Genomic DNA, 23,903 nt, shown 5'->3' with positions numbered 1-23,903 from the left:
AAAAGGTTACTGCCTGCCATTACTGTCACAAGACGGGACATGGGAAGCGCGAGTGTCGCTTGAATCCTGCTAATCAGATTCCATATGAGGGAGAGGAACACATGAGCGAGACTATACAGACAGTGACTAGACCTAGGTCCATGTATGGAGGTTGCGAGCCACAAGTACAGGTGCCACAGCCTCCCAGAATACCCACGTACAATCAGACATATCAACACATGCCGTAATTTGAAATACGAGATAGATATGATCAATCTCAGGGCTCTCTAGAGTACCAGAGGGGGTTGCAGGAAGAATGTCCTGTTGATACAATATTGGAAGTAGATCAGAGTGGGCCGTTCGTAGATGCGGATGTAAATGGATATCATGTTACCTTTTTATTAGATACTGGAGCTGCGCGTTTCACAGTAAGAACAGATGTAGTCCCCAATCTATCTCTTTCAGGTCAATCGATAAAAAGCAGTAGGTGTCAGCAATCAGAGAATGACCAACCCACTGACAAATGCATTACCTATTAGAATAGACCGTTCAAGGATGAGCAGCAGTTTGTGGTATGCAATACAAGTCCGGTCTGTCTCTTGGGCCGTGATTTGTTGTGCAAATTAAATTGTAACATCTCATGCACTCCGAGAGGTGTGGAGTTGCAAACCTATGATGACGATGCGGATTTCAAAATGGCTAATATGAGCATGTGTGCAGAACTATTTGTGGTTCTTACCAAGGCTGAATTGCCACATGATTTGAGAGACTCAGTTGACTCACAAGTGTGGGACTTCACAGGTGAAGAGATAGGGTTAATCCGAGGTGTGGAACCTGTGAAGATACAGGTGCGACCGAATGCTGAATTTCCAAGAACACCACAATATAAACTGTCTGCAGAAACAGTGGCTGGAATAACTCCTGTCATTGAGTCAATGATTACCCAAGGCATTCTAAGAGAGATACAAGGAAGTCCCTGTAATTCACCGATTATGGGACTGCAAAAGCCTAGTGGCAAGTACAGGACAGTACAAGATTTGCGCTGGATTAATAAAATTGTGATTCCCTGTTGTGCTGTGCTACCGAATCCAGCTGTGATTCTCTTTCAAATACCATGTGAAGCGGAATGGTTTACCGTCATAGTTTTTTGTTAGGCATTTTTTTCTATACCGTTACACGAGGATAGCCAGTATTTATTTGCATTTTGGCTGGGCGACCGTGTCTTAACATTGTGTAGAATCCCACAAGGGTATACAGAAAGCCCCTCCATCTTTAGCCAGTGCCTGAAAAAGAATCTCGAAGGACTGGTAATGCCCCAGAAATCAGTTCTGGTTCAATAAATAGATGACCTTTTAGTCGCCTCAGAAAATGAGGATGCGTGTAGGATCGATACAGTGGTTTTGTTAAACCATTTGGTAGAGAATGGACACAAGGTGTCTCCAAACAAATTACAATACTGTCTACCTGAAGTTCAGTATTTAGGACATTGCTTTGAGAAAGGAAAGCAAAGAGTGTTACCAGATCGCATAGAGACGATCTTGCAAATGGGAACTCCGAAAACGCAAAAAGAAGTCTGCATGTTTTTGGGTATGGTCAGCTATTGTCGACAGTGGATCCCAAACTTCTCCTTACAAGCAAAGCCTCTGTTAAGATTGACACGTAAAGACATCCGTGCTCCGGTACCATGGGATGAAGAGTGCTTGAGAGCCTTCCATGAGTTGCGAGGAAGCATATGTCGTGCCCCAGTTCTTGGAATGCCAGACTATAATAAAGAGTTTTCGCTCTTCTACTGTGAGAAGGAGAGATGTGCATTAGCGGTCCTAGTATAGACACATGGGGGTGCCCGTAGACCAGTGGCCTATTTTTCAGCTACATTAGATCCAGTAGCTTCTGCATTGCCCGGATGTCTGAAATACGTTGCTGCAACTAGTGTCAGCATTGAAAGATGCGAGAGCATTGTGATGGCCATCCATTAATTGTCTATGTGCCCTATTCCGTGGATTTGTTGATGACCCACACAAAAACTCAACATCTCACGAACAACAGGTTAACTAAGTATGAGCAAGTTATTTTAGCATCTGAACATTTAAGATTGAAGCGTTGCACTACTCTAAACCCTGCCACATTGTTGCCTGTCCCCCAAGACGATGGAGATGACAATTGTGAAGAACATGACTGTCTAGATGTCACTGAACTATCTACCAAACCCAAACCTGACATTGTTGATGAACCGTTACCTGACTCTGATCTGATCCTTTTCGTTGATGGTTCATGTCTAAGAGATAATGAAGGGTATCTAAGAGCAGCATTTGCTGTATGTACCATCACTGGAGTAGTAGAAGCTGCCTGTTTGAATAGAGTATTCTATGCTCAGGTAGCAGAAATCATCGCATTGACACGTGCCTGTACTATTTCACATGGAGTCTGAGTGACGATCTATACGGACAGCCAATACGGGTTTAGTGTAGTTCATGATTTTGAACAGCTGTGGTCTCAAAGGGAATTCCTAACATCCTCAGGGTCTCCGATTCGAAATGGTGAATATGTGCGCCAACTATTGGACGCTTTGCAGAAGCCCAAGGCCATAGCAGTTGTAAAATGCGCTGCTCATGGAAAGGGAGAAGACTGTCACAAAAGGCAATAATTACGCAGATGAAGTGGCTCGTTTTTGTGCTATACATGCATGTGTTTTTAATGGGCAATATACAGAAGAAAGCACAGAAGAGACCAAGCTCAGCATGATGTTAGCTGTAGCTGATACATGGGATGAGGTGAAACGGTTGCAAGACGAAGTCTCAGAGGAAGAAACTGCTTCATGGGTCAGAGCAGGTTGTATAAGGAGAGATGATGGCATTTGGGTGTCAACTGATTATAGAGCAATACTTCCTAATTGTTTGTTGAGCCCAATGGCAAGGCAGATTCACGGAGTAGTTCATCTGGGATGAGATGCTATGGTGCAAGTGTTCAGGCAGACGTGGTTTAATCTGCGCTTTCGTGTGATTGCTGAAGAAGTGTATCATAGATGTGTTACATGTCACCAAATGAATGCAGGAAAACGAACTGTGGTTACAATGAGTCACACTGGGAGATCAGGAGGTCCCTTTAACAGAATACAATTAGATTTTATTGAGATGCCAAGATGCAATAGGCTGAGATATGTATTGGTGGTGGTGTGCATCTTTTCACGTTGGGTTGAGGCATATCCAACTCGACGATGTGATAGTCTCACTGTGGCAAAGCTGCTGTTGCGAGAACTTATACCGAGATACGGATTTCCAACCTCAGTGGAAACAGAAAGAGGAACTCATTTCCATAGTGAACTCATGAAACTGTTGTGTGCTGCTTTAAACATAGACCAGAGATTGCATTGCAGCTATAGACCGGAAACCTCTGGTCTAGTGGAACAGGTGAATGGCACAATCAAAATGAGAGTGGCTAAGGTGTGTTCATCGACTGCATTAAAGTGGCCAGATGCCTTGCCACTGGTGTTAATGAGTTTGCGTAGCACTCCTGATAGAAGTACATGGCTATCGCTGCATGAGATACTGACAGGAAGAGCTATGAGATTGTCTATGATACCAGCGAACGCCTTGATAAATATCACTGATGATATGGTGTTGGACTAGTGTAGAGGACTAGCTGATGTGGTTAATTCTGTGTCCCACCAGGTCGAGGCTGCAACTGCATCCACCTCGAGAGACCTGCTGCATGATCTGAATCCCGGAGATTGGGTTCTTGTACGCAAGCACGTGCAGAAGAGCTGTCTGGATGCCCTCTGGCGAGGACCATATCAGGTGATATTGGTCACGAATACAGCGGTGAAGTGTGGAGGACTGCCACATTGGATACAAGCTTCACATACCCGCAAGGTTCCGGAGCCTATAGAAGAAACACCCATTCCCCAAGTCGCCCGAAGAACTCTTGAATTTGAAGACTTACACAGGGAACAAAAGCAGGAAGAAAGAGAATTGCCTGCGGAGGAGCAGAATACAGAGCCTGAGATCAACGACATTGTCAAAGTATCCCGTGAACCAGACCGAGTGAACAGCCTGGCGCAGAAGGAGCAGACCAAGAGGAAGAGCCGAGAGCAAGTGCCAGATCAGAGAAGTGGCCAGCAAGAAAAGAAAGGCTGAACATAAGACTTGCATCTGAGAAAAACCTTGCTGCAATTCCTGAAACATCTGAATCTGAACAAAGTGAACAAGAAGATAATCCGGGTAATCTAAGACGCTCAAGGAGAAAAACACCGTCTCAGAAATACGCGTCTCCTGAGTGGACATACGTGGTTGCAGATGCAGAGACCGAGGAATTCTGGGAGATTGAGAACTGGAACAGTGAGCTACGGAGGGACACCCTCTCTATTGATATTCAGTTGCTAGTCCTGGGAGTTGAAGCTTTTGGAACCCTGACACTGCAAATTCCGAATCCATCCAGGTTGAGTGGACTGCGATTCTTGATTCTTAATCAGGTTGTTTTCCCTTCTTTTGGTCGACAGCTTACTGCCTTGGAATTGGGAGAAATGTGTGCTGAATTCCTACAAATGGTTCTCCAAATACTTGGCTCTAACCTCATTAGGGATGAAGCTTGAACTGTAATCTGATCAAAGAACTCATTAGGCCTTAGAAAGAAGATAACCTAGCCTCCAGTGAAAGAAGATTTAAAATTAGGGTCCTTCCAACAGAGAGAAGAATTCAAGATTAGGGCTGACTACTTCTCTCTAATAGGCTTAGTGTTGATGGACTAAATTTGTCAATAATCAAATGAAGAAATCAATATAGACATTGTAATTTAAAACTAAAAGTACTGAAAAGAAAACAGAGACTTTGATCATTTCTTTGGTGTGTCCAATACGACAGTGGAAACATGGCTTTTGAAACATCTAATCGAAAACAAAAATGTATTATTGGAACTTTAACAGCAATAGTGCTACTTATCATAATCGTGGTGATTGTCTTTGAGTGGGTCTTCCAATGATGAAAAGAATGGGGAACTACCTACCCATACCCCACCTGGTTCAATGTTGATATAGAAGATGGTCCATCAATGAAAAATAAGGAAATGATCAAGGAAACTAGTCGTAGATTGCATGTAGATCTGTCAAAGGGCGATTTCACGCTGAATGCATATGCACGTTTGTTGTATGAGTATGTTGACACGATGGAATCGTGAAGCGAAAGACTATTATGTATGTATGCATGCAATTACCTGTTTCAGTAGGGGAAGGCATACAATATCATCATTTGCCCGTGACTTATGGCATTACATGTAGCATATTATTAAGCATGTTTTACAGCAAAGCCCATTTTGAATATTATTTCTCGAATTATGATGTGGTACTCTCTGAAGTACCAGTTCTAAAATACATGAACAAATAGGATTATTACAAGGAAGTAGAGCGCATGTCTAAGTACTTTGTGCCTACCATCACTTTAGATACGTCCTATGCACATAGACATAATTTGACCTGTATGTTAACTGACATTGAAAAGAAATTCATAGATCAGATAGAAGATCGACATAGGCAAACTTTGTTTCGTCCAGATCCGAAGCATAAGGTATTGCCATGGACCAAAGAAGAATTAGATCACAAGGCAAAGGGGAGTTCAGGACCTATAGCTTTAGACTTTCAGCAAAAAGGGAAATTGTGCATTAGACATCCGTCCACATATTACGACAAGATATTCGTGGGTGAAAGTGATTGTGAACACATTTTTCTGATTGAAGAGTCCATAAGAAAAGCACTATTGGATAAATTGACCATAGTGCCTAATGTTTATTTTGTGTGTGGTAAGAATGCTTATGTGAAACTGCCCAAGAATTGGTACGGGACATGTTATTTAGCCATCGTATTTCCCAAGATATTTCATGTGGATAATTTGTGGCTCTTGGAAGGAAAAGGCTCTCACGGGGGAAAACGTGGTGTTAGTGCTGGAGAAATCATTGGTGATGTGTTTGGAGCCATTATACCTAGTTTAGGTGTGGTTTTGAATGATGTAAAGATTCGAAAGCTGGCAACAATAGTGGATAAACTCTCTGTGAATACTGCACAAATTCTGTTATTAGTGGATGGGGAGATGGTCTCGATTAGGGCCATGGTTCTTCAAAATTGACTTGCTTTAGATGTCTTACTAGCAAAAGCTGGAGGAGTCTGTAAACTTTTGAGAGTCCACTAGTGCTGAACTTATATTCCAGACAATAGTCGAGATATAAGGAAATATATTGCCAATATTTCAGATATCCACCACAAATTGAGTAATTTGGCTGCTGAAGGACTCTGGGATCACATTGGCAAGGGTTTTGGACAAATTGGCAGTTGGTTTGAAAGTTTCGGACAGGGAATTATGGGTTATATCTTGAAACCCATTATCATAAATGTCATTTGCATAATTATATTGTTGGGAGTCATCAAAGCATGCAAATGGCAAAGAGCCAGACATCAAGAAAATGTCTTGAAGAAACGAGAACGACAAATGGAAAGACTGCAGGACAGTCATTACCAGCATTTTAAGGGATTAGAAAGATCTAGACACGGGCAGCAAGCTACATCTTCTGTTTCGGTTGGTCTGTTCTACATGGAGGAGAGTCTGGAGGAATGTAATATGGTGGTATGACACTAGTCATAAGAGGGGGGAACTGATAGAGCGCTTTCAGCACTCTATTTTGTATGGGTGCATTATAGTCATAGTTGCCATGCACCCACAACTAAGCATATCAAGTGCAGTGTTGTATAATCACGAATATGTGTGTAGTGGAAATCATTTATACATTCACTGTAGTGCTGTGTTATAAAATGATCATGTATGTATCATCATGCCTGCGTATATAAAAGCAGGACCATCTATAATCATATAATGTAATCGTTTGTGTTTAAATTGCCCGCTTCCCTAGGCCCAAGACTGTACTTATTTTGTACCTCCTTGGCTTCTTGAGAAATAAATAATGAAATGCATGTTGTTTTCAAGAAATAGCAGTGTTCTCACCCTACTGCAGGTATCAGAATGCCAACTCGTTATTTTCAGATGGGAGAAGATACAAGGAATGTTTTGAAGACAGGAGGAAGCGAGAAGGGAGGATATCTTTCGTGTCTGACTGTTATGGGAACCAAGGCCACAGTACCTTACAAAGCCTTTTTAATTAAAAGGCGTGAACCTCCCCATTTAGAATAAGTTGCAATGGAAGATTTTACCAGGATGTAACTGAGAATCGCATTCTATATTATATGATGTGCAGGGACAGAGACCCCAGACTTCTGCTAGCTTTCGGAGAGAAAGGAGCATCTTAGAACTTGCTCCTAGCCTTAAGCACCTTAACACATTTGACGTGAGTACTTCTCAGGAAGTCAACACGTGCTGACATCTTTGGGATCTTATAGAAAGGGATTAGATGGGAACCATTTTAGCATAGTGTAAGGACAGATTTGATTTATTTCCTCATGAAAAGAGAATTGGACTCCGTTTCTATTTTAAGCTGTATCCTGCTCTTGGAGTTCACCATTTTATTCCTATTGTGCCGGATCACTTATATTCGTAGGATCAGCTCTGTATTAATTTTCCTGTACCTCTATATGATGGTATTACGATGTATGTACATCTTATTATTCTTGGCCTTATTATAAATTGACAACCATAAAGACGGAGTCTGTGTTACTTTCAGGTACGATATTGTCATCGTGTTATGAAATGTTTTTCCCTTCATCACTGTTTATTGGTCAATAAAAGATCCTGGGCGCTAATTGCGAAGAGGAAGATAGGGGTGCAATTCAGCGTAATCAGTAATGACTGAGGCTGAGGTGTGATCAGTGCTCTCAGGAAACCACATACTCACGTCTCCGAGTTCTAGGTTCCTGAGGATCAGAAAAGGGTTCACCATCATTAAACACTGCTAGCGCCTGTGGCCGTACATAGGGGGTTTTCTCATGGCTTTTTCCCTTCCCAGACCTCACGCACATTGTTTCCTCATAGCTGACAACTGCTGGGTGTCTTTCCAGTCTGTTTAAACCCCATTTTGAAGGTCCTCCTTTTGTGCGTTTCTTTGTCATTTATTTAGATTTGGAGTCCTTTTAAAAGTGACAGTTTAATTGACGGAAGTTTTTAAATTCAGATTTAGATATGATCTTTAACACCACTACCATCCTGTAGCTGTGATTGATGGGGTTGGATGGCACGCACATTTGATGTGTATATTTCCTTGCTTGTTTATGTACAGTGGGATACATTTAGGAATACAAGTTGATACATAACTAATAATCTACAGTAACGCCCAGCTAGAATAGTGCATGCAGCTAATGAAGATAACCACTGTAACAGAGCCTAATATGCAATTAACTGTAATACTTAATACTAACCCTTCACACTGGCGTACACATCCGCAAAGTGTATCAACTCCTCGGCAGGTGTAGTAAGTACTATTTAAATCTACAATGGAATGTACTCTACAAGCTGAATTGCCTTTAGGTACTTCACCTCTTCCATTATATTTTCTTGCATATAAAGTACAGTTACAGAGTTGGAAGGTGGCTTCTTCTGGTGACCTTTGAGGCCCTCAAAGTAAGTCCGAGGTCTGAGCAGTAGGATGAATCAGAAGAGAGTGCGCTGGTACACTGCACCGAGTTGAACCGTCCCCCAAATCTCACTGTTTAGTTCTTCTTTACCTGTTTGATGATTAGATAAGATATTCTGACTTGTCCTTAACCCCTTCGCCGCGGCACGAATTCCGCCGCGGCGCTGGGGGGTTTTGGGGGCAGTGCGGCGCCGCTGTGCTCATGACGGAACCACTCCGTCATGAGTCACGGGCGAGCTGTGCTCATGACGGAGTGGTTCCGTCACGACTCCGCCCACTGCGCTAATCGCCCGCACTATGCTGTAAAGTGTGTCAGTCTGCCCTCAAAATGAGTCCTTCAGGAGGGTATATTTGAATTTGCTTAGTATATCGATGCATTAATGTACATTTTCACTTCTTTTCAAAAAGGTGGGATGTTGTGGATTTTGCAGTGTTTCTAATTTGAATACATGCAGAGGAACTGTTTTCAGGACTGCATGGATGTTTTTACTTAATAGTTTAATCTTATTATCCCGCAAGTAATGACCATGTTTTAGAGTCTGAACTTGCCACTCTGTGTTTAAAATCTAATTGTAAGATTGTTTTTAGCCCAAAGGAAGCATTTACCGTGTTGAAACTGAAACAAGTGATGATAGTGTTCAGCGCCCTCTGACTATCATCTGTGTGGGCGGCCTGTAAAAAGAGGTTCAATTTATACATTTTTCCATTTTGTATGACATCATGTTGTCATGAACATATTTCCAAATGTGCCATTGCTTTATATTAGCTGACTTTTTGGCGACCAGAGAAGAAACCTGATGTCCAGCAACCTCAGAACATTTGGCCTTGAATTATCTTATTGGCAAACCTAACATGGGATAGATTTATTTTGCTACCCGAGTGAGCAGAAGTTGAAAATTCTACTTTGCGCTATGAAAGCACTCAAAGTTTGGCCACAGTACTTATTCCAGTGGTCCTTTTGCAGTGAAGGCTACCAGACATGGGTAAAGATGTGGCACACTGGCTGCTACAAAAATGGAGCCTCTGAACTGCTCCAGTCTCCCCTCCCACATTCCTATCTAGTCATCCACAAATACTTGGGCCTTCTTTTGTGTGGTAAATCTCCACCCTACTATTTGTCTGCTTCGCCTTGTGAGTTCGTATTGTACTCAAAATTAAATCTATGGATTCCAGTTCTCTCGTAGTAAGTCTTAGCTCTCTGAACCCCAGGTTTAGTCATGCTAGGTAGTTGGTATTGCAGACTTCTAGAGATCCAGTGCCTCCTCCTTATAAGGACTGTCAAATCTTCTTCTATCCTCCCATTGACCCTTTGCACTCAAAGCAGCGCCATGCGCTTCTGATCAATTTCCACATATCTTTCCGTGAAACAGGCAGAGATCTAAGCAGCGCATTCTCCTAAACACAAACACTCATTAGCAGCCATTGTTCTGCCAAATGCATAGTAATGTCACCAGAGCTGTGTCGTGGCAAGCTAGGGTAAAGTCTTAAGCTCTAAAAGCCTTGGCCAGGCCCACCTTGTCTTGGTGAGTGCCGGAGCATAGTCTTCTCCACCTTTTTTGGCACATTTTCCCCGTCTGAAACAAAGGCGACTAATTATCAGCCAAGTGATGTCTCCTCCCTGAGAGATATGCTATTTTACTGCTCCGTGTAGCTTTTCTGTGCAAAGTATCTCTTTCAGGCTGTAATACTTTCTAATTATCCCAGCCTCAATCCTACCAACACAATGTACAGGTCCACACCCCTCTTCATTTCAGGTGCCTCCGTGTGAATGATACAGGTCTGAATATGTTGATTTGGCTAAGTAAATTGATAGAATAATCTATGTATCTTAGTAAAGTTTTTTTTACGCAACAAAAACCAAATGATCTTTTATGCCTGACGAGAAGGGATTACTGTTTCCTTTTTTGTGTGTTTTTAAAACAGCAAACTGGATGCAGAGTGACACGTCGCGCAGTGCAATTGCAGGTCTCCTGAAAAGCACCTATGAGCTTCCTTCTGCATCGTCTGAGATATCGCCCTGGCGAAAAGCTGTCTTTTTTGTGCTGTATGAGGGCAGCTGCAAGTATTGCTACATGGATTATCACAGACTTAAATCTTGAGATGCTAATGGCCTGTCCACACCAGCATTGCTGTGTGAGGTGTGAAAAAAGTTTGAGGTTGTCCGGCAGTGTCCTTCTGGCCACACCAACAATTTGTTCACACCCAGTGTTGGAAATAAATCCCATACATTGTGATTCGACGTGTGGCCGAAAGAGGAGTGTTATCGTGAAGGGTGCAGTAAAGAAAAGCAGAGTCTGACCATCAACATGTGTTACGTTTTAGGTCTCGCCTACAGACTGCTTTTACTTCCCTATAGGCAAAAGCTTCTTTTAGACAGTTCCAGAAAACTGGTGGCCTTAGAAGCGAGCCCATTGCTTATCATTAATTGGCTTTATTGTGAATCTTTCTTGCTTGCTCATTCAATGGCTTGCATTCCTCATTTAGTTTTTGCCCCTCTCCTAGAGCATAGCCTCTTCACACTTCATTTTATTGGCTCACTTGTGTCCCTCAACTGGTGACATTAAGGGAATTGCTTTCGTTGTTTAAGCACTTTATGAGTGCAGCTTCCCTATTCTTTCCAGTGTGTTGCTTACCGCCACTCAAATAACTTCCACCACCTCCTTCAAATACAATCATTTCATTTTTCAACTTTTTAAAACTTTTCTTTGGTCGCTGCCATACTTTTTTTGTTTAGCTTAAATTTTTTAGAGGGTCTGGTAGCTACCGTGCGCTCCGTTACCCAAAAAGCAATTTAAACGACTTACAATTCACTATGTACATTTTTTTCCATTGGTCTGAGTGGTGTTTGCCACCTTAGAATGGTAATTAAAATGTTTTAAAAAGTTGCACCTGCTTCCTTCTATCAGCAAAGAACCATTGCTAATAGGTCTACAAGACAAGACCTGTTGGCCTTGCCATTCCTTGTTTAGTAACTCTGTTACATTGAGATTGGCAACAATGACCAACGTGACAGTATGTCTGTTCTTGTTTACTTAATTGGTCGCAAACTGGCTGAATTTTAAAGCACCTGCTGCAGAGATCTGTGTGTCAAGCAATTTTGAGGGGACAAAACCGTAATATCTCTGGCAATTAATCAACTTGCTGAAGAGATCTGTATTTTTGTCTAGTCAGTTTTGACTCCTTATAAAGCACAAAAGAAAGTTAATGTGCATGTTGCAAAGCTCAACATGTAAGTAGATTAGTTTTGTATTTTATCTAGATAGCGGAGTGTTACTGCTTTTGTCAGATCCTTCTTCTTGCAGCACACAAGTTACAATCCTTCTAACAAAGCACAGTGAGCTGTGAACCGGCATCAAACTGCAATGCGTAGGTTCTAATTATTCCCCTCAACCTTTCATTATTCTAAGGGTTTTAAAGATTATTCCTGTGGGTGGTTTTAAAGTTTTATTAGTGCAGACATCCCCAGCCACTGGTTTCCGTTTTAAATCCCAACTTTGTTTTCTGAGGCCAAGTATTCTTATCTGTATGACGATGTAGCTCCTAAACCTTGTAACTCGTAACATCCAGGTGCCAATTACGATCCTGTAAAAACCGGGTAGGAACCGTCGGACGGAGCATATTCTCCGTCCGACGCGTACCCGGTCTTAAAAATATACAAACATGGAAGTACGATTCGCACGGAAATACCATTTCCGTACGAATGGTACAAAACCCCGACCGACGAAAATAAAAACACAAATGTGATCCGGGAAAGCGCCGACGTGACGTCGGGACGCACGCAGCCTGCCATTCACGAACCAGGCATTACGATTCGCACCGACCTCATCCCGCACGGACAATATTTTCCGGCAGCCAAAAACAGCCGGGAAATCAGGACGACCCGAACAAGGAGTACCTGCACGCGACGGACAGACATGGACCCGAACCTACGTGTCATCCTGGCCCTCATAGCAGTCGACCTCCTCTACAGGTTACGACGCAGACGCCGCAGAAGGTCAGAACAACAAAGGGAGGGGGGAAAGGGGGGGGCAGGACCAGGGGCAGGCCACAATACCCCCACCAAAGTCACACAGCACACATGCCCTGGACATACCTGAACCCCAGGCCCTGGTCACTACGAGGGGGTGGGGGCGTGTCCAGCAAAGCCAGCGTCCGCCACAACGGAAGTGCTTGACGACGCGTACCGGCAACACAACAATACAGGTACGTCCCGTACCCACGCCTTAAGAGCATGGGTATGAGTCGTACCACGCCCACACCTACGTCACCCCAACAATGGCGGGACGGCTGTACCCACGTGGCAAAGGCCTGGGTACGGCCCGCACAAGCATTCCATAGCGTGGGTACGGATATGTACGGACCGTACCCCCACCCCCGTATGCATGGAGCGTACCCCCCACCCCAACAGTGTAAGTACGACCCGTACCCCCACCCGCGTACGTATGGAGCGTACCCCCCACCCCAACAGTGTAAGTATGACCCGTACCCCCACCCGCGTACGTATGGAGCGTACCCCCCACCCCAACAGTGTAAGTATGACCCGTACCCTCACCCGCGTACGTATGGAGCGTACCCCCACCCCAACCGTGTATGTACCACCCGTACCCTCACCCGCATATGCATGGAGCGTACCCCCACCCCAACAGTGTAGGTACGACCCGTACCCTCATCTGCGTATGCATGGAGCGTACCCCCACCCCAACCGTGTATGTATGACCCGTACCCTCACCCGCGTATGCATGGAGCGTACCCCCACCCCAACCGTGTATGTATGACCCGTACCCTCACCCGCGTATGCATGGAGCGTACCCCCACCCCAACCGTGTATGTACGACCCGTACTCTCACCCGCGTATGCATGGAGCGTACCCCCACCCCAACCATGTATGTACGACCCGTACCCTCACCCGCGTACGTCTGGAGCGCACCCCCCACCCCAACAGTGTAAGTACGACCCGTACCCTCACCCGCGTATGGATGGAGCGTACCCCCACCCCAACCGTGTATGTATGACCCGTACCCTCACCCGCGTACGTATGGAGCGCACCCCCCACCCCAACAGTGTAAGTACGACACGTACACTCACCCGCGTATGCATGGAGCGTACCCCCACCCCAACCGTGTATGTACTACCCGTACCCTCACCCGCGTACGTATGGAGCGTACCCCCCACCCCAACAGTGTAAGTACGACCCGTACCCTCACCCGCGTACGTATGGAGCGTACCCCCCACCCCAACAGTGTAAGTACGACCCGTACCCTCACCCGCGTATGTATGGAGCGTACCCCCCACCCCAACATTGTAAGTACGACCCATACCCTCACCCGCGTACGTATGGAGCGTACCCCCCACCCCAACAGTGTAAGTACGACCCGTACCCTCACCCGCGTATGCATGGAGCATACCCCCCATGCCAACAGTGTACGTACGGACCATACCCCCACCTCGTATGCATGGAGCAAACCCACACCCGTGTATGTTCTAAGCGTACATATCGTGAAATAGGAGGGTTTGGTGCAGAGTCCTCCCAGCAGTGCCCAGACACAGGAGGGGTGTGTGCAGAGTCCTCCCAGCAGTGCCCAGACACAGGAGGGGTGGGTGCAGAGTCCTCCCAGCAGTGCCCAGACACAGGAGGGGTGGGTGCCTAACACTCACAGCAGTGCCCAGACACAGGAGGGGTGGGTGCCTAACACTCCCAGCAGTGCCCAGTCACAGGAGGGGTGGGTGCAGAGTCCTCCCAGCAGTGCCCAGACACAGGAGGGGTGGGTGCCTAACACTCACAGCAGTGCCCAGACACAGGAGGGGTGGGTGCCTAACACTCCCAGCAGTGCCCAGTCACAGGAGGGGTGGGTGCAGAGTCCTCCCAGCAGTGCCCAGACACAGGAGGGGTGTGTGCAGAGTCCTCCCAGCAGTGCCCAGACACAGGAGGGGTGGGTGCAGAGTCCTCCCAGCAGTGCCCATACACAGGAGGGGTGTGTGCAGAGTCCTCCCAGCATTGCCCAGACACAGGAGGGGTGGGTGCAGAGTCCTCCCAGAAGTGCCCAGACACAGGAGGGGTGGGTGCCTAACACTCACAGCAGTGCCCAGACACAGGAGGGGTGGGTGCCTAACACTCCCAGCAGTGCCCAGTCACAGGAGGGGTGTGTGCAGAGTCCTCCCAGCAGTGCCCAGACACAGGAGGGGTGTGTGCAGAGTCCTCCCAGCAGTGCCCAGACACAGGAGGGGTGGGTGCAGAGTCCTCCCAACAGTGCCCAGACACAGGAGGGGTGGGTGCCTAACACTCACAGCAGTGCCCAGTCACAGGAGGGGTGGGTGCAGAGTCCTCTCAGCAGTGCCCAGACACAGGAGGGGTGGGTGCCTAACACTCACAGCAGTGCCCAGACACAGGAGGGGTGGGTGTAGAGTCCTCCCAGCAGTGCCCAGACACAGGAGGGGTGTGTGCAGAGTCCTCCCAGCAGTGCCCAGACACAGGAGGGGTGTGTGCAGAGTCCTCCCAGCAGTGCCCAGACGCAGGAGGGGTGGGTGCCTAACACTCACAGCAGTGCCCAGACACAGGAGGGGTGGGTGCCCAACACTCCCAGCAGTGCCCCTGCAAAGAAAAGGGTGGAGTACCCACAGATCCAATGGCCACTAATGTCAGTCAGGTGCACAAAGATCCTGCAGTACATGTACCACATGTGTGCGAGGCTGGGAGTATACACATGCATAGCGCCAAAAAGAAAACATGTACACATGAAGTCATGAGAACAGTCTACATACACAAGTACAGTGACCACCAAGGACGCCACGAATGATGCAGGTGGAGACATCGCTCAGCATGCATGGCCCAAGTGTAACGAGTTCGTCACACACCCAGCCAATGTAGACACAGCTCAGCACCACATATTGGAAAGACCCTGCAGGGAAGATGTCAGGTTACACAGAGGAAGGGACACACCTTGGGACGATGTCACCATGCAGTAACTGCTTACATGAACAAAGTTATGTAGTCAACAGCTTGTGATGGCACACAGATACCAGGATCCACCCTATGACCAGCACAAGACTACAATTCCCACACACCCAACACATTATCACCACCCAAAATAATGGGGCAGGTCGACCAACAGCAGTACCAGACAGACAGTAGTGTACTAAGGAAAAATAAATTGCTTTATTCAGCATCCAAAAATCAGTTTGTCCCTTGAAAGGTCAAAATGTACAATGCCCATAGGGCAATCCAAAGTTCGAATCCAGGTGGGGGACACAGTGGGACGCGTGTCCCCTAGCTTGCCTGCACAGTCAGACTCCGTCGTCTTCCAGAGCGGGGAGGGCATCATGTGGGGGGGAAGGACCAGGCACCGCAGGGACATGAGGGCGAAGGGTAGGCGTCGTGGGTGCAGGGATGGAGGACTCCACCACAGGGGGTGGGGCAGGCCAAAGGCGGAGGCCAGAATGTCGCTGCACACCTTAGCAAGGTCCTCCAGAGACTCCCCTGCACCCGAAAGAACCACAGGCCCCAAGGAGGGGAGGGGGGCGGAGGGATGGGTCGCAGCGCCACTGGGGGAGGGTGTGGACAGGGGGGGGGACTCAACCACCCTGACCGGGGACTCCCTTGACCGCTTGCGGGGTGGTGTCACAGTGGGGCTCAGGGACAGAGCGGCCATGAAGGAGTCTTTGCCGGATATGTGGCCAGGAGAGCGGAGGGGAGGGGATTTGGAGGGAGTGGATTGGGTGGAATGCGGACTCCCACTCTGGCTGCGTGGCTTACGTTTGCCCCCCAACCCAGTGGGTGTGCCTACTTCACCCTGTGTGTGAATGCCAGGAGGTGTGCGTATGACCTTCCCTGCTGGTGTGGTGCCTGTGTCTGCTGTGGTGGGTGCATGCTGACGTCTGGGTGTACGTGGGACAGGCATGGGAGTGGGAAGTGTGGATGGGTCAGGGGTAGGGGGTTGGACGTAGCACTGCAGGAGACCCACTGCTGCAGTCAGTGTCGAGTCAATGGACCTCAGCAAGTTGCGTTGGTCAGCCTGCGATGAGAAAATGCCCTCCAAGTATGCCTCCATGTTGTTCAGCACTTGGCTGTGGCCATGGAGGACATTAAGCATCGCAGCCTGACCAACCTGCAACTGCCGCTGGATGTCCACAGACTCGGCATTGGCGGCAGCAGTGGAGACAGGGGCAGGGGGTGCGGTGCCTGGCAGGAAGGAGACATGTGGTGACCGGGCACGCTGGGAAGGGACACGAGCAAGTGGGAGGCGGCTGATGGCAATGGAGGGGGCGGGGTGAGATGTTGTGCCGCTGTCAGCTGCTGGTGCAGCCTCTGCCCACTCGGAGAGATCATCCTCGGACCCGTCAGCTTCATATTCTGTCGTGCCAGTGGACAGGTCCTTGGCCTCACTCTCCTCCGCCTCAGTTCCACTCAATGTGCCAGCCACGATGTCAACGCTGGCACTGGTGCTCGGTCCCTCCGCTCCGTCTGTGCTCATGTCTCCCTCCGTGTCCCCCGACGATGCTGTGGGCAAGGTGAAGAGACAGCAATTAATCATACACCTGTATACATATGTCACATGAGTCCAATCTACATAGGTTACAGTGCATAGCCTGAAAAGAAAGATCAGTAACATCTACAAAACAAGGTACAGATGTAGGGCATGCAACACACAGTTGGTTGACCCACCATGCCACTGAAAAACCATGGAGAGCATGACACAATAGCAAATGACATGAAATGGAGTTTGACAGAGGAGCCAGGCCCTGGGGACAATCCAGCACTGCATCTGCACCACACAGCGTTGCCGAAAATAGGGATGAGCAGGGACCATATCCATGAACTTGAGGCACATGCTGCATAGGTAATACTGAAAACATGCCCACCATGACTGGCTCACTGCACCTTGAGTGTATGTCCAGACAAACATCACACACTGGCCAGACCTAGCAAGGAGACATCAGGTTTTGACATGTAGGCTTTGCCCGCACCAACCACCCCCTACATGAGACAATTTGTTGAGACACAGGAAGCACTTACATCTCTTAGTCTGGGTGAAATACACAGGGGCTGCATAAATGCAAGATTGGACACCAAATACCCAAGGTGCGCCTGTCCAAATAATCATGTACAAATGGTCATCATCAGATGATTGTAACAAGACAGACAAGCACTGGCCACCGTGAGTATGAACAAGAAAAATCAGGTCAGGCTGTACAGTGGACACTTGTACTACATTTTACGTCAATATACATGGTGCCAGGGGACAATGGCACAGAGCACAACCTAAGCTGTAGACACTGAGAGTGTCCACATTTTGTGATGACACACATGACACCTAGGAAAATATGCCCCAGGGGACAGTAGTGGCCACACAACTCCATGGTCCTGAATGGGAATGACTGCAACACACGCCACCATCCCTGCACTATGCATATCGCACACTCATGTACATCATGTCACAGGCCACAACATAGGACATGCGTGCTGTAAGGCATGACACTTGAGAGACTAACTCCCATGTCTGGACTCAGCATCAGTGCCAACTGACATGGAACCCACAAGTACTGAACTGGACAGGGCACAGGCAAGGTCCCAAAACCTGTTACACACCACCCCCACACATGATGCTACAGGCATAGTTCACGTGGAGAAAGTGCCAGCCTACATTACCTTGTGAAGGAGTGACTACACACAGACCAGGGAACACATTGCAAGGAGGGGAAGGGAGGCAGGAGAGCACCGCTATACTGTGGGTAACAGGATCTGCACAGCACCTTTAAACCCTGGCAGTGTATCCATGCAACTGTGCACTTACAAATGCTGGTGACACACAACAAACACACAGGTACCTACCCCCTTCCTGCTGCTGCTTCTCCTGTAAGCGCCTGTCCAAGTCTGGAAATACCACCGCCAGCACACGCTTGTGGATGTGGGTCAGACGGCGGCGCTCGCGGTTCTTATGGGTCTCAGGTGAGTCCCCCAGCAGGACCCGTGCGATCCTCCGCGTCCAGCACCGGATATCCTGCCAGCGTTTCCTCACCTGGGCCAGGCGCCGCTTGCGACCCTCCGTCCTCCTCACGGCACTGACGGCGTTCATCCATATCTGCTTCTTGGCAGAGGCGCCTACCTGTGAGGATGAACAAGTGACACTACATCAATACACCTGGCACATGTCACAGAGACACATATTAGAACCAATTTGCTGTTTACAACAAGGCATAGTATGCATCCAACGCATTGCACCTTTGTCATAGGGACATGATCCTCTGGGGAAGGGCAAAAGCAGTACGTGCCATTGAAAGTACACAGGTGGAATGAGGGCAACGACACAATCAATGATCCAGGCTCACACTGTGCATCACAAGCTACACCAGGATTATGTGCAGCACCTCTAAGCAGTCACATGCCACAGGCCACTGACGCTACCTCAGCAGAGTACACAGACACACACAGGCACAGGACAGTCACATGCCATTGCCAAATGCAGCGACAAACCTCACTCTGCACATGTGCCACTAGACGGGGGGGCTCACAGGTGTGGGGCTGGCTCTGCACGTCAGACACACAGCACTGCTCCCTGCTCACATCACATGGGCAGGGTATATCCATCCCTCATGCAGCCCGTGTGCCACACTCCACATATGCACCCACCCACATGACAGGGGACTTACACACACACCGATGTCCAGGGTACGAACACATCATGTGGACACTCTCAGCACAGGTACACAGAACTAACACACATCTGTGGGTACAGTCACCTGTCACACTGGGCTGACCACATAATCACATGAGGACTGTAGAGGCTACATTCCCAGGAGGACAAGACAGGCAGAATGTGGCATGCACCATGCAGTGATTGTCACAGTAAACACAATGCAAGTGAGGACGGCAGACATGCACCACAGCATGCTCTGGCTGGGAGACATCAGGCATTCCCCCCCCTGGGACCCCCCCTACAGTACATAGCATGTGTGTCACACCTGGACACAATGCCAGAAGTCACAGTCACAAACAAGGGACACAGTCTGTGCTAGTAGACTCTGCACTCACCTGATACCCTGGTCGCCCATACAGCAGGGGGTACTGTGGGAGGATCACATCCAGCAATGCCAGGTTCTCCTCCAGGGTGAAAGGCTGTGACCTCTCCACAGACCTTGACATGGTTCCAGGGAATCAGTAGCAGCAGCTGGGTCGTAGAATCCAAAGATGTGCAGGCAAGTGCTCCCTCATGGGACCTGCCTGCCTTATATCTGCCTTGCTGGCCTGTTTCATGCACAGGAGTACAGAGTGATTGGTCACTCACATTTGCATCCTATGTTTCCTCCAATCCCTTCAAACCTAGCACAGTCAGTGGGTTCTGATTGTGTTTTTTTCTTGAGCATGATGTCAACTCCAGAACCACATTGCAACAAAGTAGATTTATTCAAACTGACTTCTGCTGTGCACCTGCTGAACAAAATTCAAACTTTAAACTTGGTCTCCATGACAACCAGCATGCATGTAGGCCTTTATACTTGTCCCTCATGTGTCCCCTATGTAATTTGGAGTTTCACACACATGTACGGTGCATACCAGGGCCCTAGGGCACCCCAAACGCATAGCAACGGCCCGTACAGGCGTGTGTATGGTCCGTATCACTATGGGTGTGCTCGCGTATGCGTACCCATAGTGATAGTGAGCGTACAGGCGTGTGTACGGTCCGTACCACTATGGGTACGCATACGCGAGCACACCCATAGTGATACGGACCGTACACACGCCTGTACGCTCACTATCGCTATGGGTGTTCTCGCATATGCGTACCCATAGTGGTACGGACCGTACACACGCCTGTACGCTCACTATCACTATGGGTACGCATACGCGAGCACACCCATAGTGATACAGACCGTACACACGCCTGTACGCTCACTATCACTATGGGTACGCATACGCGAGCACACCCATAGTGATACAGACCGTACACACGCCTGTACGCTCACTATCACTATGGGTGTTCTCGCGTATGCGTACCCATAGTGATACGGACCGTACACACGCCTGTACGCTCACTATCACTATGGGTGTTCTCGCGTATGCGTACCCATAGTGGTACGGACCGTACACACGCCTGTACGCTCACTATCACTATGGGTGTTCTCGCGTATGCGTACCCATAGTGGTACGGACCGTACACACGCCTGTACGCTCACTATCACTATGGGTACGCATACGCGAGCACACCCATAGTGATACGGACCGTACACACGCCTGTACGCTCACTATCACTATGGGTACGCATACGCGAGAACACCCATAGTGGTACGGACCGTACACGCGTGCGTACGCTCACTATCACTATGGGTACACATACGGCAGCACTCCCATAGTGATAGGGAACGTACACAGGCCCTCTGAGCGAATGTACGGTGCCTTTCACACATCACAGTGGTGACAGGCAGCACACAGGAAGGAATAGGGCTGACATACTAGTCCATGGATGGACATCAAGGCATTGTCTGGCCAGTACTACATGTGTGGGGCACAGGTGTGAAAGGCTGTGATGTGGCACATTACTCCTGAGTCGAGAAGGCACCAGATGTATGATGAGATGTGTACAGATGTCATGTGTGACGGTGCAATGTGTGCCAGGCATGCCCTTCACTCCTTTGACATGTGTGCATGTCGTACTGCACACTTGGGATGAGCGTCACTGGCATGGCACAGTCAACAACACACGCAAGTGTCCCCTGATGCCCGCTACAGGGGTTACCACACCAGACATGTCACTACCCACGGTGCACGATGTGTCTATGTCATGTATGTGTGGGGTGTTCCCATTAGCTTGATGTTGGTGCTCCCTCAAAAGCATCAGCTGTTGCAGCAACCAACATGTGTCTGTGTGTAGATGCACATGGCACACTGTTACGCACACCAGGCCACATGTGGTATCGGATGTGAGGTACGTATGTATGCATGGGACACGGAGTAGCGTCACAAGGACATGTCTGCATCCTCTCAATGAATGTGTGGTGAGTCATTACATGTACACCTTATTGGCAAGGTGTGTGGGCTGTCCTAGTGTCATGTCATGTGACCTGTGGCTCTAGTGTTCCGCTACCAGTCTCTGAAATCAACATCCTACTTCTGCTGATGTGTTGATGTATGTCACTCCTGTGTTGCGTCTGGCTGTTCACTTACATTGGGACACAGCTAATCCCATGCCATGGCATGTGGAGGTTCACAATCTCCGTGAGTAGCTGGGTCTTGGTAGGAGTGTCACCTGGCAGCCATACGTGTCCAGGGCATGTGGCACATACCTGACTCCGTATGTCGCATATGTGTATTGACAAATTAACATGTGCTTAGTACAAATCAATTGTTGTTGTAGTGCACTCACTCTTCCTTGTCACTTCCAAATTACTGCAGAGCGCCGCCTCTTCCCCGACCAATTCCGGACTTGGCTGACATACGGGAGAATGACTGTATCCGGTGCTACCGCTTCCCCCAACCGTTGATTGAGGAGTTGACGGCGAGGCTGGCACCACACCTGCAACCGCTGCACAGGTATCCTACGGCACTGACACCCAAGCTGAAGGTAATGGCAGTCCTACATTTTCTTGCCACGGGTACCTTTCAATATACCATAGCTCATGTTGGTGGCATGTCCCAGAGCATGTTCAGCCGTGTGCTGCATGATTTCTTAGAGGCCATGTTGCTTCACCTGGATGAGTTCATCCATTTCCCAACTCCTGAAATGTTGACTGGGGTCAAGCGTGGATTCTATGCCCTGGGAGGGATGCCCCATGTCATTGGGTCCATAGATGGGACACATGTGGCTTTGGTACCACCACAGGCACAGGAGGTAGCGTACAGGAATCGCAAGCACTACCACTCCATCAATGCCCTTGTGGTGTGTCTGTCCAATATGGTGATTTCACATGTCTGTGCTCGTTTTCCAGGATCAGCACACGATGCCTACATCATGAGGCGTAGCAGGGTGCCTGAAATGATGACGCAGCTGCGCAACGAACGAGCATGTGTTGTTGGTGGGTACACTCTTTCTGTCCTGTATTTTGCGTAGACTTCCACCACGACCGCTTCTCCTGTCCTACTTATGTCCATGTGGTTTCCATGTAGGGGACGCTGGCTATCCCAACATGCCATGGCTGATCACACCTCTCCGCAACCCCATCATGCCGGCCCAGCTCCGCTACAACACCGCCCATGGCCGGACAAGGCGAGTGATAGAGAGGACATTTGGCCTCCTGAAGAGCCGATTCAGATGCCTCCACAAGACCGGCGGCGCCCTCCCATATGCCCCGGCGAAGGTCTGCAAAATCTTCATGGTCTGCTGCATGCTGCACAACATGGCAGTTGAGAAAGCTGTGCCACTCATCCTGGATCAAGATGATCAGGACCATCCACCCGTGGAGGACGAAGGTCTTGGCAATGGGGCTAGTGATGTGGAGGATGTGGTTCCGCAAGAGGACATCCGGAGTCGGCTCATACGCGACTTCTTTGCTTAGTGGTGAGTACCAGTGTCTGTGTGTGCACGCATTGGTCCCTGTGTGGCATGTGTTGCGATGTGTGTGTCCATCTGCATGTATGGCACGTGAGTCAGAGGTGTTTGTGGATGTGTCACTGGAGTGATGGTGCCAGTGATGAGTGTATTTCCCCAGTCATAATTGTGACCTAGCATGTTGTCATCCTTACATGTGTCGAGTACATGCACATGCAAGTGGCTGTGCTTTTTGTGGCTGACTTCTTGTGTGTCTCTCATCCCCAGGTACTTGCGCATGCCGTCTGCTGGTTGCATTGTTGTGGCACTGCTATTCCTCATGGACACGTCATCGTGTGCTGACTCAGCGTTACACGCACGGACAAGTTTGGAAGTCTCCTTAGGGTAAGGGATGCATCAGGGGTGTATTGGGTGTGGCAGTTGTTTACGATGTGTGCACACTGCCCCTGTCGATGTTTGGTTCCTCTGCAGACATGTCGCATCACCATGGGACACATGACATGCAGCTGGGTACACCTGAATAGATGGTCAGACTTGTTGACAGTCATCTGTGATGGGATTGTGGATTGTGATGATGGCATCAATGTGTGTTACACTGCCCTCGGACACATACGGTTTGCATTGGCTTGACATGGTGTGGGACTTCCACATCAGAGGATCAATGGTGTATGGCAGCCTCTCCGTGAGCAGCAGGGGGTGTTTAGCTGTTAGCCGACACTTGTGTGCCAGTTCCATGGCTATCACGCATTTGTGCTGCAGAAGGGGGGTTCCAGTGTTGGACCCACATGTTACTCCACATGACCTGTTCATGTGTACTCCGAGTTGCCTCTGCATTCCCGAATACATGAATAATAAAGGTGTCCCTATGCCTCCAAGGTGCCTCTTCTC

The 23,903-nt window shown here is 48.4% G+C and overlaps 1 protein-coding gene across 15 annotated transcripts in view; it reads right to left on the bottom strand.

Annotated features, from left to right (window-relative positions):
• The window catches only part of PKNOX2 (PBX/knotted 1 homeobox 2), a 3,737,380-nt gene that overhangs the window by 96,508 nt on the left and 3,616,969 nt on the right, over nt 1–23,903 (bottom strand). The gene's annotated exons all lie outside the window — the stretch shown is intronic.

Source organism: Triturus cristatus, chromosome 3_1 (genome assembly GCF_964204655.1).
Source record: "Triturus cristatus chromosome 3_1, aTriCri1.1, whole genome shotgun sequence".
Lineage (NCBI taxonomy): Eukaryota > Metazoa > Chordata > Amphibia > Caudata > Salamandridae > Triturus > Triturus cristatus.
This window is presented reverse-complemented; position numbering and strand designations above follow the sequence as displayed.